This window comes from Equus quagga, chromosome 2 (genome assembly GCF_021613505.1).
Source record: "Equus quagga isolate Etosha38 chromosome 2, UCLA_HA_Equagga_1.0, whole genome shotgun sequence".
In the NCBI taxonomy this organism is placed as follows: domain Eukaryota; kingdom Metazoa; phylum Chordata; class Mammalia; order Perissodactyla; family Equidae; genus Equus; species Equus quagga.
The window spans coordinates 82,447,300-82,460,469 of NC_060268.1; positions in this window are offsets into that span (position 1 = coordinate 82,447,300).

A 13,170-nucleotide genomic window follows, 5' to 3' on the forward strand; every position below is an offset into this window, starting at 1 on the left:
AAGGTGGGAGAATAGAAAAAGTAGAAGAAAATGAATCTCTCATGATTTCATTTTTCAAAGGCACAAACATTTTGATATCTTGAAATTTTTTTTTTCTATTTAAAATTCTGTACATTTAGACTTTCTCTTGTTGCATAACTCTTAGGTGTTGGGGGAGGTCGGTGGAGAGGTGACATTAAGAGGGGCCAGGAGGGGCGGCAGGCGCGAAGCGGGCCCTGCTGGATGTTTTCTGGTAGGAGCCAAAGCCAGCTTGCCAGGGGCCTGATTGGAGCCGGGAACTGCCTGATGTCTGGGTACTGCACTGCTTCTCCTCTCTCTCTCTCTCTCTTTCTCCACCTCTGTTACTCATGTGCAAGAGTGGAAGTTGTGCCCTCGATTTCTTAGCAAAGTAGAATCTGCAGGGGCTATCAACAGACGAGTGAGAGAGTGTCCTTTTTAATCTGTGCAGCAACCTTGAAGTGGGACCTTCGTTATTCTCATTTTGTACATGAGGAAACCGAGGCTGTGACCTCACTGGGTCATTTTGATGGCTTTTTGTAAAACATGAAATATGCATATGTGTGTGTGCCAATTCTGCAACCATTTGTCGTGGTTATGCTGAGGCTTGGTCTAAGCGCCGGTGTTCTGGAGCGCATTGGAGAGACTCCAACTCAAAGTAGGAGCGTCGGAAATGGCCTCTCAGACAGGAATGGGCTGAGTGAAGAGGCTGGGTGGACAGGGTCAGCTTCCAGGCATCACCGTACCCTCCTTGGCTAGAATGGAAAATCTTTGTGGGGGATGAGTTCAACATCAGCATCCTCTTTGCATTCTTCACTTGTAGACACTCCAAAGAGGTGTGTGGACCATAATAGCAAGACAATCTTCCAGGAGCCAAATCTTGGGCCATTGCTAGCCTCAACAGTGACTTGGACAAATTACAAACAGATATCCCTCTGGGGGTAGGTGTCAGGCAGAAGGAAAAGGCACCCTCCTTCTGGGTGGAGGAAAGGGGCCCACCTAGCCCTGCTCTAGAGTCTGTGGCTTTGGGCTTGGACCCCACTTACCCCTTTTTAGGTATCTTGTTCAGTGTACTTGCTGCCCACCCCTACCTGCCAGAAGTCCTTGGTCATGAGCTCCAGGTTCCTGGCCCCTGGCCCCTGAGTACAGCGACCTCATCTCTCTTATGCATGGATCCCCCATGCTGGGGAGCAGTAGCAAGTGGGGCTTCCGTTGGCCTGGAATCCAACACCAGATCCTTCCAAGAGTGGGTTTTGATGGGGGCAAAGGGAGGCAATCCCTGAAGTCCCCTGGTGCCTGCAGTGGGTGGGGAAGGAGAGACTCTGAGGATCAGGAAGGCAAGTTGAGATACCCGGAGACAGGCTCTCCTTCCGGAGAGGCCCAGAATGGCCTTGCCAAAACACGTCCCTTCCTGCACGTTGAGAATAACTTCAGGGAAAATAACTTTATTTGTCCCTCGTTATTTTTATGTGACTAATAAATTACATATAATTCTGGCACTCCTTCCTAATAGCAATTAGAATACACAGTAAGAATCATTTCAGTGGCTTGACAATTAAGGTTCTGATGAGCGCGTGGAAGCCGTATGATGAGGATTTGGACAATTCATTAGTTGGAAGCATATGCACTTTAAAAAACTAATGAAGTCTTTAGCTAAATTATTCAAAACAAAGCAAAAAATTGGACAGGAGGGACAGATGCCAGAAATAGGCCATATTCTTCATATTAGAGGAAAAAACGTGCTGAGAGAAATCCTAACAAGGATATAAGAACAGAGAGTCAGAATCATTTGAAATCTTGCTACCCTGAATGGTATGAGCTCGACCACATATTGGTAGGAGGCTCAGTTTCCACTGGGCTGAACAGCTTCTCTCACTTGGCCTCACTACACCCTCATTGGTTAGGTAGGTGTTTCTCAGCTGAGGAGGATCAGAGAGGTTGGGTCATTTGCCCAGACCTGCCCAGCTTACTGATCCAATTGCCTGTCTTTCCATCTGTCCACCCCGCCCCTACTAAGGATGGGGGTAAATTTCTCCTGAGGGACATCTTAGAAATAGTAGAAATCAATACAAGAATGCAGGAGTTCAGGTAATCTGCCTTCCTCCCTCCCTCCTTACTCTGTCGGTCTCTTTCTTTCTTTTAATTGACCTATAATTTCCTGTAGCCAAATGCACAGATTTTACCAAAGTGTATAGCTCTGTGAATATGTGCACATATGTACACATCTATGCAGCTGACGCTCAAATCAAGAACTAGAACATTTTCATTATTCCAGAAAGTTCCATTGTGCCCGCAGGTAATCAGCACCCCCAGAGGCAACCGTTGATTGCTTTCCATGACTGTAGGTTAGTTTGCTGTTCTGGAACTTCACGTAAATGGAATCCTGCAGTATCCATGGATCCCATGGTGTGAATATACCCCCATTTGCTCATCCGTTCTCTGGGTCATAGGCAATTGGATTATTTCCAGCTTTGAGCTATTATTAATGAAGCTGCTTTGAGCATTCTGGTTGCATCCGCGTTTTGTGGACATCACATTTTTTAGTTAGGTTGTTTTTTTTTACATTATCACTTTATAAATGTTAATAGTTCAACTCAGACTTTACCCACAGGCAAGAGTCACAAAATTTAGACTAATTTCATATCCTTTGGTTTCCAGATCTTCAAACCTGATTCTAACTAGGGAGAAACTGATAAATGCATCTGAGTCTCGGGTTCATTAAGTTTTGGCTGTATATCTCTGTTGGGCTCTGAGTGTTAAAAAAATAAAAGATGGTGTTTTACTCAGTAAATACTAAAGGGAAAGCAGGAATAACCGAGGGATTGAGCAGAACCTGTGTCCTTTGAGGGCCGGTCCTGCGGGAACCGCCCCTGCCCGCGGGCTGCCTTGCTGCGCGGCGCCACCTCGCGGCGGCCGGGCTGCGCGTCGGGCTCGCTCCGCGCTTCGTTTCCTCCGGGTTTGTGAGATCACCTGGCGTCTCGGTGACGTTTTTTTGCCAAAACCCAGAGAGCTCTTCTCAGCATCCTTGGCTTTAATCGTGCACGCTTCTCGACCCTCGCGGAAAGGGCCCGTGAGTGAGCGTCTCGCATCCTGGCCCCCGAGTCCTCCCTGTACCGACCGGCTCCGTCTCCCCGCGGCCCCGAGAGCATCGCGACCATGGACAGCAGCCAGGGCTGCGCAAAACGCCGCCGCCTGTTCCTTCCTCTCCTAGTTCTTCCCGCTGTCCCTCCCCCGGCCCTGACTGCACATCTCTGCCAGGAGGCAGTCTCATTTTAAAAGTCCTTCAGGGAAGCCAGCAAGGGAACTGACACTTTCCGAGAACCTACTTCTCTTGGAACGGGTGTGCCAGGTTGGGGGGCATTTCGTGTTTAATAATCTTTCAACAAGCCTGTGCGGCAGCTATCATTATCCCAGTTTATAAATGGGGAAAGTGAGATTCAGAGAGGTTAAATATTTTTCCCAGGGTTACACCGCCATTCGGGAAAGAACTAGATCTCAGACTCGTCACTGGCTGTTTCCGCCCTGTACACAGCATTTTTCAGGAGTCCAGTGTTCCTCCCCCTTCATTGCCCCCTCCTCTCCCCTTCGCATCTTGGCCTGCTCTCTTGGGATGCTCATGAACTATCACTTTTCCTGCTTTAGATGTCACATCTCACGTAGTTGGAAGGAACTCCAGTCGGCCCTTACAGACCTCAACCTGGCCCCCCAGACCAGTCTGAGTCTCCCTGAGAAGCCCCACCCAACTGCAAGTAGTACAGATTTCCCCCGTTCTCCTCCATGACTGGCGGCTGTTTGCTCGTGGCAAACAGAAACCCTCTGGGATTGGAGCTGCTTTGGTACTTTAAGTCCACTTTCCCAGGAAGTGATGCTCGTTACGAAGCAAGCAAAAAAAAAAAAAACAACTTTAGAGCAGAAATGGACCTTGAAGGCCACTTAGTTGTGGTGCTGCAGGATAGTGAGGGGGGAGGAGAGTGTCTTAGGGGCTCATCTGGCATGATTTAGTGGCATGGCCAGCAGAGCCAGGATGGGTGACCATGTTCTCAGCTGTCCAGAGGCTGTCCCTGTGTAGAGAGAGGCACAAAGGGTGTGCGTGGGGGTCATACCATACAGAACATGATTGGAGAAAGGTGTTGGTTTGGGGCTGGAGAGAGGCCCTAACCCCCAGCACTTCAGAACATGACCTTAGATGGAGATAGGGTCTTTATAGAGATAATCAGCTTAAAATGAGGTCATTAGGGTAGGCCCTAATCCAGTATGACTGCTGTGTTATAAAAAGAGGAAAAGTGGAGACAGACAGCACACAGGGAGAACGCCCTGTGAAGATGAAGGTGGAAATCAGGGTGAGGCTTCAGCAAGCTAAGGAATGCCGAAGATTGCCGGCAAAGCACCAGAAGCTGGGGAAGAGGCCTGGAACAGACTCTCCCTCACGGCACTCAGCAGGAACCAATCCTGCCAACACCTTGATCTCAGACTTCCAGCCTCCAGAACTGTGAGATACTAAATTTTGTTGTTTGTTTTGGCTGCCCTACAAAATGAACACACACTCTACTGTGCTAAGTTGATGGAGATGGCCAAGCTCATGTGTGAAGGATGGAGCACTGATTATTCTATACTTCTCTGTTGGCGAGGGGCTGTGTTATGCATTTACTAAAGATTGCAGTGTCTTGCCTCCTAAATAGAGATTGTTTCCACCTAGAAATGACTACGATGTGACTATCAGAAGTGTTAAATTCTTGTCTCTCAAACCATTCAGATTGAAGTGAAATAACTTATATTTGCAGGGTGAGGACTAACGAAAGGGAAGTGAGGCACCTGGGGTGCAAAATTTAAGCAGGCCCCCCCCTCTCAGGTGGGACTGGGCACTGGCAGTGCTCTGGGACTCTGTGCCCCCTTAAACTGTGCACCCTTCATGCCTCTTTTGTCCTTTTCTAGTCCAGACCCAGTACCTTTGTACTTGGAGCCAAAGTCAAGGAAATAGGCATACAGGGTATCTAGAAACTGATCTGCAATCACTGCAACTGCTGTCACAAAACTTAAAATGACAAGGATCTTTGGGACACTGCCTTCATTTTCCCGAGGTTTCTCCATTTGCAAAGCTGTGCACAGGATTTGTGTCATGATTTTCATTTTTGGTAATTCTCAGATGACTGTTTTGGGAGAATTCAGGGTGAATACATCAGCAAACACGTTCCGATTTCCTGAGCTCAAGCTGGCTTTGAGACAGTGTAAGGAGGGCGGGAAGAGCCGCAGCCTCCCTCAGGGATGGCCAGCATGGACAGAGCACTAAGAACAACTATTTTCCACATGGCAGGACCAAGCCAAATGATAGAAATTTTATTTTAACTCTCAGGGAAATACCTGCTCTCATAGGAATCTCAGATGAGACACCTGGCCGTACACCATCGAATTAGAGTTGCCAGATTTAGTCAATAAAAATACTGGACACCTAGTGAAATTTGAATTTTAGATAAACAAATAATAATTTTTAAAATGTAAGTGTGTCTCAAAGGTTGCATGGGCATTCTTACACAAAGATGTTTATCTGAAACAAATTTAACAAGGTATCCTGTATTTTATCTGGCAACGCTACCTGGATCCTGCGTAAGGCAACTGTTGGAAATGATTGCTGGTGTTTTCGGCGCACAGGACCGTAGGATGAGGAATGGAGGGTTTCTGCCGGTGAAAGTTTTGGTCCCCTTCTCTGGGGATTTGTATTATTCCAGGTTCGAAAAGAGGCCGTTAATCTCAGTAGATCAAGTGCCTCTAATTGTTTAGGCAGGCATGTTTCACCTGGAAGAATTCAAACCAGGCATTTTAGACTATAGCCGACCTACGTTTGTTGGCTGCATAAAGAAATGGGGGCAGTATAGCAGCCTTTTGATTTGGAATTTAAATGTGGTCCAGCCTCTAAGACAAGTCTTTCGTGATTTAAAGCCTCGAGGCTTTCTCCAAAGGCTGGTGTTTAGGGACTGCCTTTGAATGTAAATTAAATTTTCTTTAAAAATAGTTTGTTCTTAAGAGTCATCCAAGCAATGTGGCTCAGAAGAACGTCCTCGTGACAGATGTGATTTAGACTGGTGTCCTTGGCAAGTCTGCAGGACAAGGGGAAGCTAGGGTCGTCGTGTTGGGAGTGCTCCAACTCTCCCTCCTCCCACATGTCCATCCCTCCATCCATCTGCCAAACACCTGGTTAGGCACATATTGAAGACAGAGAGAAAAACGATATGGCTATATTCTTCAAGGAGCTCACAGTCTCTTGGAGACCGGCATGTAACTAGACAATTATAATAAATTGTGACTTTGCTGTAGAGGTGGGCATGGTGGATTATGGACATACTCAGATGCAGGCTTCATTAAGTGCAGGAGAGGAAGGGAGGGCCAATTTACAGGAAGAAATGATGGCTTAGTAAATCTGGAAGGCTGAGTAGGAGTTGCTTAGCCAGGTGATATATTTAGAGGGTTGAAGCAGGAATCATTGGTCATTATTTGGATAGAGAACATTTGGGGAAGGTGGATGGAAGAATTAAGGGGATTGGAAGATCTCTGGCTTGGCACACACCTTGCTGGACACAGCTGGTATATCAGATTTGGGCCTTCAAAGTAGTCACTTGCAGAAGTAAGTGACTAGCCCACAGTGGATGTTGGAAAACTTGAAGCTGTTCATTCTCTGCGAGCTTGAAATTCACATTAATCAATGACAAAAAGTCACCTCTGCTTTCTGGCAACCAAGACGCAGGAGTGCAGAGAGGCAGACTGAGTTATTGATTACCCACAAGTCCAGTATCACCATTAATTTCAAAGGTTTCCTTTCTTTCACTTGAATCCATAGTATCACAATAGAGCATATCTATGAGATTGCAGGCTAAAGAGAATGGATATGGGAACAAGAGGGTCCGCCATGTGCTACTGCTCAGTGTGGAGGGTGTGCTTCCAGAGAGCTGCCTAGAGAACTTGATGAATCAGTGAAACTTGGCAGATTTGCCTTCGATATTGGCCTGCGTCACTGGGTGGCACACTGCAACAAAATGGGTGATACCGAGCTCCATAGATTGTATTTTTGGGCAAAATGTACTAGATGAGCTACAGATTGTATTTTCCGTGTCTTCATGACTAATGTTTGCAATTACTAATAGTTGGGGACAGTTCCCACTGGAACAGACGTCTTCAGTATTTTTTAATACAAAATTAGTCACGTAGATTCCCTGGGACTTGGTGTTTCATTAAGTCAGTGTCTCTCTCTCTCTGTCTCTGTTTCTTTTCAGAGGAGAGCTGTGTGCTGCGCACTCCTAAAGATTTCCTTGTTTTTAAGGGAGATGTGCATTCAAAGCGAAGTACACTGGTTTCTGCTCAGAATTCAAACAAATGCCTTTTCTGGTCAAAATGACCAAAGGATCTGAAAGACAACTCTTTGATCAACTATCGGATGATACTTTTGTTCCACACCAGTGCAGCTTGCAGAATGTTTATTTGGCAATGGAAAAAAGGTCACCATTTTAAGGCAGTTCAGAAACCAAATGTTCCCGTAATATGGCAGCTTTCTCACAAAGCACCCCTTGGCTTTGCTGCTTTGGAATCTGTGTTTTTGACAAGCTCTTTTAGATGTGTCAGTGTGTGTGTGTCTGTGTGTGTGTGTGTGTGTGTCAGAGGGAGTTGGCGGTTGGAGGTCTGTTAATTGCAAAAGCTGAGGTCTCCACAGTAAGGAAACTATTTTTATCACAAGGTGAGTTTTTTAAATAAGAAAGGAAGTGATGGGGAGAGAATATCTGAGCGAGGTGCGACATATGTGGAAACAGAACAGCACGTGCAGAGAAACTAGAATCAGGTTGTATTTTTCACTATCCAGTCCTTTCTTTTTAGCAGCATTTGTACAACCCCGCCTGAAACAGCAAACCTCTTTAATTAGCTCCTGCAGAACGTCTCTTTACTGCCACCTGTTGTTCAGCAAAATATTAGGGCTCAGATGGGGCCCCAGGAGATGGTTTGAACGCCTGAGGTGTGTCTCCATCTGCGTGGCCACCCTAAATGAGACTCCTTGAGCTTCAGGTTAGGAGGTGATATAGGCTGTGCTATCCACAGCTAGCAAAGAGAGCCGGAAAGTGACGTATTTTCTTCACACAGAGCAAGCTACACACTTAGTCGCTAATCATTATTGATTTAGAATCTTAAAAAAATATCCTTCCCGTTTCAATAGAGGCAATGAAAAGTATTTCAGAGGTGGAAATTGCCTCTCCAAACAATGTTAAGGAAAAATACAGTGAGTGGGAGGACTCTCAGGTTAGAGTTGTGTTCAACACGGTCTCAGCCTTGGGTACACTAATTACAAATACATGGGAAAAGTTGAAACTAATCACAGCCACAGGGCAAAGCCCCAGTCATCGCGAGTTAACCCCAGTGGCCCACTGTATACATTATATTTATTTCTGCTTCTCTTGGGTGCAGTAAATGTGTCTGGTTTTGTTCATTAAAGCCTCAGATTGGGTTTATTTGGTTAACATCTGTTAGGACGAGGGTCTTACTCTTAATTGGTACCATCTGGAAAGGAGAAGGAACGCTCAGGGGTTCATCATAATGTATTGAAGGCCCAGCACTTTTGTATCTTGCAAAATGCTTGCTTTTATTTAAGCTAGTAATATATATATACATTTGCTCATGTGGGAGACTACAGTTTTACAACCCAACAGTATAATTGGGAGATGAGAGTTGCATCATTTAAGGTACCAGCAAGGGGTGTGTGTGTGTGTGTGTGTGTGTGTGTGTGTGTGTGTGTGTGTGTTTACGTCTAGTGATGCTGAATATCTTCTTTCTGGGATTTTTGCAATTCGCAGCGCCCTACCGCTTACTGCGGCCTCTTCTTCCTTCTTCCTCTGGCTCTGGTTTCCATAACTGCAGCAGGTCCTCCTCACTGACAGGCAGATGCCATTCTGTGCTCCAAGCCACAGCGCCATGGGCCATATTAGTGTTTCCATGCTTTAGATCTCTCTTTATGTAATTTGAAGGCTCATTAATAAGCACCATTTTGTGTGATTGAAAAATAAAAAAGGAGTACTGGCATTAAAAATAAAATCTGAGAAGAACTGAGTTTAGGAATGCAATTTTTGTCTCCTTGTGTGGATTGCAGTTCGGAGATGAGTGGAGACCCAGATACGCCACCGCTCAGCCCCTGCAAAAACCTCTGCAGGAAGCAAAAATCTGAGCAGATTCTTTGGGTTGATTTCCAGATGCATCTTTGTTATGGAAGGGCTGATACTAACCTCATTTTATCCCATTTAATTCTTGCCATCCTATCGTTGCCAGGAAGGGGTGTGTGTGTGTGTGTGTGTGAGTGTGTGTGCGTGTTGCCTGGGTAAACTTTGGGGCACTGGCCTGAGGAAGTCTTTGCACAGGGATGCCAGGGGTTCCCAACCTCTTCAGAGGGGCTCTGCAGCTGTCTGTGCTTCTGCTACCCTGGAGAACTCTGGCTGAAATGGGAAGTCACTTTACCGGACTCAGACTCTGCATACATTCGGACAAAGGGGCCAGGGGATGCTGCCACGATGGGCCGTGGAGCTGGACTTTGAGGTGACATATGCTTGGCGACCTCACGGGATGCTGCCTTCCTCACATGGTGGTTGGTCTATTTCAGGCTTTGAAAGAGTGACAAGAAACTTCCCTCTGTTGCTTACGGCCGAGTTTTCACAATCCCACCTTGGCACAGGCAGAAAGACAGACTGCATGTCCCTGCTGGAAATGTTCGAGGAGCAAAAATGTGTATTTGATAAGAGGCTTAATGTTTTCTGTGGCTCCAATGTGTTTGGTAATATTTTTCCGGCCTTCAATTTTCTTCTTCTTATTTGACAGATGCATGTGTTGTCATAGAATATTCTCTCTCTTATACACATATCTTCTCATATTCATATATTCAGGTAGAATTCTATATGCTTATAGGGTCAAGTTACTGCATTCTCCAGTGGGCCAATTATTGTATTATTTTGACAGTTTTTGGAGCTTCCCAACATCTGAGGTCCAGTAATACCATGGCAATTTTTCAGGACCGGCTTCAGGAGGTAAAATCCGTGTAGGAGTCGAGGTGGTTTCTCACCATCTGGGAGGCAGCCTCCAGCATCCACGTGTCCCAGTGCAGTGGAAGGCTTCCCAGACATGGGCGCTTGGGAGCCAGGCAGGTGCACACCCTGGCACGTGGCTGCCTGTGGGTCTGCTTCACATGTGCTTGGACAGCTTTGAGCAAACGGGGCTCCGTGCCTGGGAGGAGGCTCTGCAGACACTGAGCATGGCAACGGGATTATTGCCGTCATGGGGATAGCAAAGCAGGGGTCCAGCCCAGCAGGCTCTAGACATTCGCTGACAGCTCAGTGACAGCATTTCTAAAGGGAAACTGGACCCCCGGAACACAAGACATTTGCACTTCATGTGAAGAATGCATTTTTACAGACGCACTTAATTCCAGAATAATGTAGTCCTGGGGATGTGTTCTCAGAACATACAAATTGAAGAAAGTAGGGCATTTAAAAAATTTTCAATATATCTTTTAGCCTATAAGTGATAGATAAATCATTGACAAATGATTGACTTGCTTCTTAAGATGACTTGCTTCTTATAATAAAATAATTTTTGTTCCAAAATTATTTATTGTCAGTTGTGTTTTTCAGTATTAGCTGTGGTGCCACCACATAAGAGCTTGAATTTCAAAAATATGCACAGGAAAAATTTAAAATTCATGACAGTGTATTTAAAAATAATAACAATATTCACTAAAATCATATGTTGTACAGTTGAGAAGCTACTGACAAAGACGAAGCGATTTTTTGTTTAATCGCTGAAAATTACCGTGTATCTTATCTGAAACACAGTTTACAATTCACGTGGCCTTTGAGCTCTAAAACTATATGATTCTTGGTTAAGTACAAAATTTTAGAGGGAGATTTACATTTCCATCTTTTGGTATAATGTCATATTTATTAATAATTTGATTGTGTCTATTTCAAATTTGCATGATGCAAATTTACATAAAATGTAACTGCCCGAGGCCAATCCTGTGGCCGAGTGGTTAAGTTCACGCGCTCTGCTTCAGTGGCCCAGGGTTTCGCAGGTTCGGATCCTGGGCTCAGACATGGCACCGCTTGTTAGGCCATGCTGAGACGGCGTCCCACATGCCACAACTAGAAGGACCCACAACTAAAGTATACATCTATGTGCTGGAGGGATTTGGGAGAAAAAAGCAGGAAAAAAAAGAAGATTGGCAACAGCTGTTAGCTCAGGTGCCAATCTTTTAAAAAAAAGAGAAAATGTAACTGCTCAATATTTTTGAGAGTGTAAATGTTCAACTCAGGGTTTAGTTGAGACGGTTTTTGGTTTGCACTTTAAAAAAACAATTTTTATTATGGTAAAATATATGTAACATAAAATTTACCTTCTTAATCATTTTTAAGTGCGTAGTTTAGCAGCATTAAGTGCATTCACATTGTTGGGCAACCATCACCACTATCCATCTCCAGAACTCTTCATCTTGCAAAACTGACACAATGTAGCTATGAAACAGTAGCTCTTCATTTCTGACCCTGCCAGCCCTGGTAACCATCATTCTACCTTCTATCTCTGAACTTGACTACTCTAGGTCCCTCTTATGAGTGGAATCCTAAGTATTCGTCCTTTTCTTACTGGCTTATTTAACTTAGTCTGATGTCCACAAGATTAACCCGTGTTGCAGCGGGTGTCAGAATTTCCTTCCTATTTAAGGCTGAATACTATTCCATTGTATGGATATACCACCTTTTGTTTATCTACTCATCTGTCATTCAACACTTGGGTTGCTTCCACCTGTGAATAACGCTGCTATGAACATGGGTGTACAGATATCTGTTTGAGTCTCTGTTTTCCATTCTTTTGGGTATATACCCTGATTTGCATTTTTGTACGTTATACTTTTTTTCATTCACTGTGTTCACTCTGCTTAGAATATTCTTCCCCCCGTTTACTACTACGATGATCCTACTCATGCCTCAAGGACGTGTTATAATGTCTGCTCTTTAGAATACCTTCCTGAAAATTCTCAGCAGAAAGCAGGCTCCCTCCTCCATGTTCCCACACACTTTGTTCCCATGGGGTGGGCATGGATTAAAGGGAGAATGCCGGGGGTGAGATGAACCACATCTGTCAAATGGAGGTTGTTGATGATGACCTTCACCAGCAAAGACCAGGCCCTGGGCCTGGTGTCAGCAGGACACAGGATTGGTTACCATGTAGTCCCTCTCTTGGAGGCACTCTGGTCTCCTTCTGAAAACAGGCCATGTTCCTATGGAAGACACATGACAGGTATCATATCTTCCTTGGTGAAGGCGATGTTAGCAGATCATATAGTTCTAGTCCATGGCACCAGCAGCATATTACCAGCGTGTTTAAATTTGACCAGATTTGATTGAACACATACTACGTGCCTTGCACTATGGGGAACACAAGTCTCAAAGCAGTTTGCAAATGACATGATCACAAAGACGTTGAATGAAACACTTTACTTTTCATCTTGGTGTTGGGATCATTCATGGGCCAGAATAGGTGCCACACATGCTTTTGAATGAATTCATTAGTAACAATGGGCCCAAAATGGCCAGATCTTGATCAGTAACTGTCACCTTCCCTAATTTTTGCCCCTGCTTCCGATTTAGGACCAAGTGGAGAAAGTCAAATATGTTTGCTCTTCTAACCAATCCATAGGATGCTCCCCTTTTATTTAGCCCACTTCCTGCTTCCCCATCAACAGCCGCCATCAAGGCACATCTCAAGAGTTCCCTTTTTCATTATAAAGCTTTCCCACTGCTCTGCCCGCCTTTGCATCTCTGTCAAACCCATGTGATGGTGGCCGACACCTTTGCTATAGGACGCTCAGAATAGAGAGCCTCTGCTTGTTCTCATTTGGGTGGTCTTTGTTTATTTCCACATAAAATCCAGTCTTTTGGGAAACGATGTGCATTTAAAAAATATTCATTATGTATGTACCATGATGTTATCCCTAGTATGAAAAATGCAATTCCTCATTGCTGAGAAACTTTAAATTTCAAACCAATCACTAAGTCCAAATGGTCCAAAATAATTGGGAGAGATTAGCGTCCAGCTCACTGTGAATGAAATAAACACTGAGCTTGAAATTATCGTTGCGTTAAGGTTTCCTAGTAGGGAAAA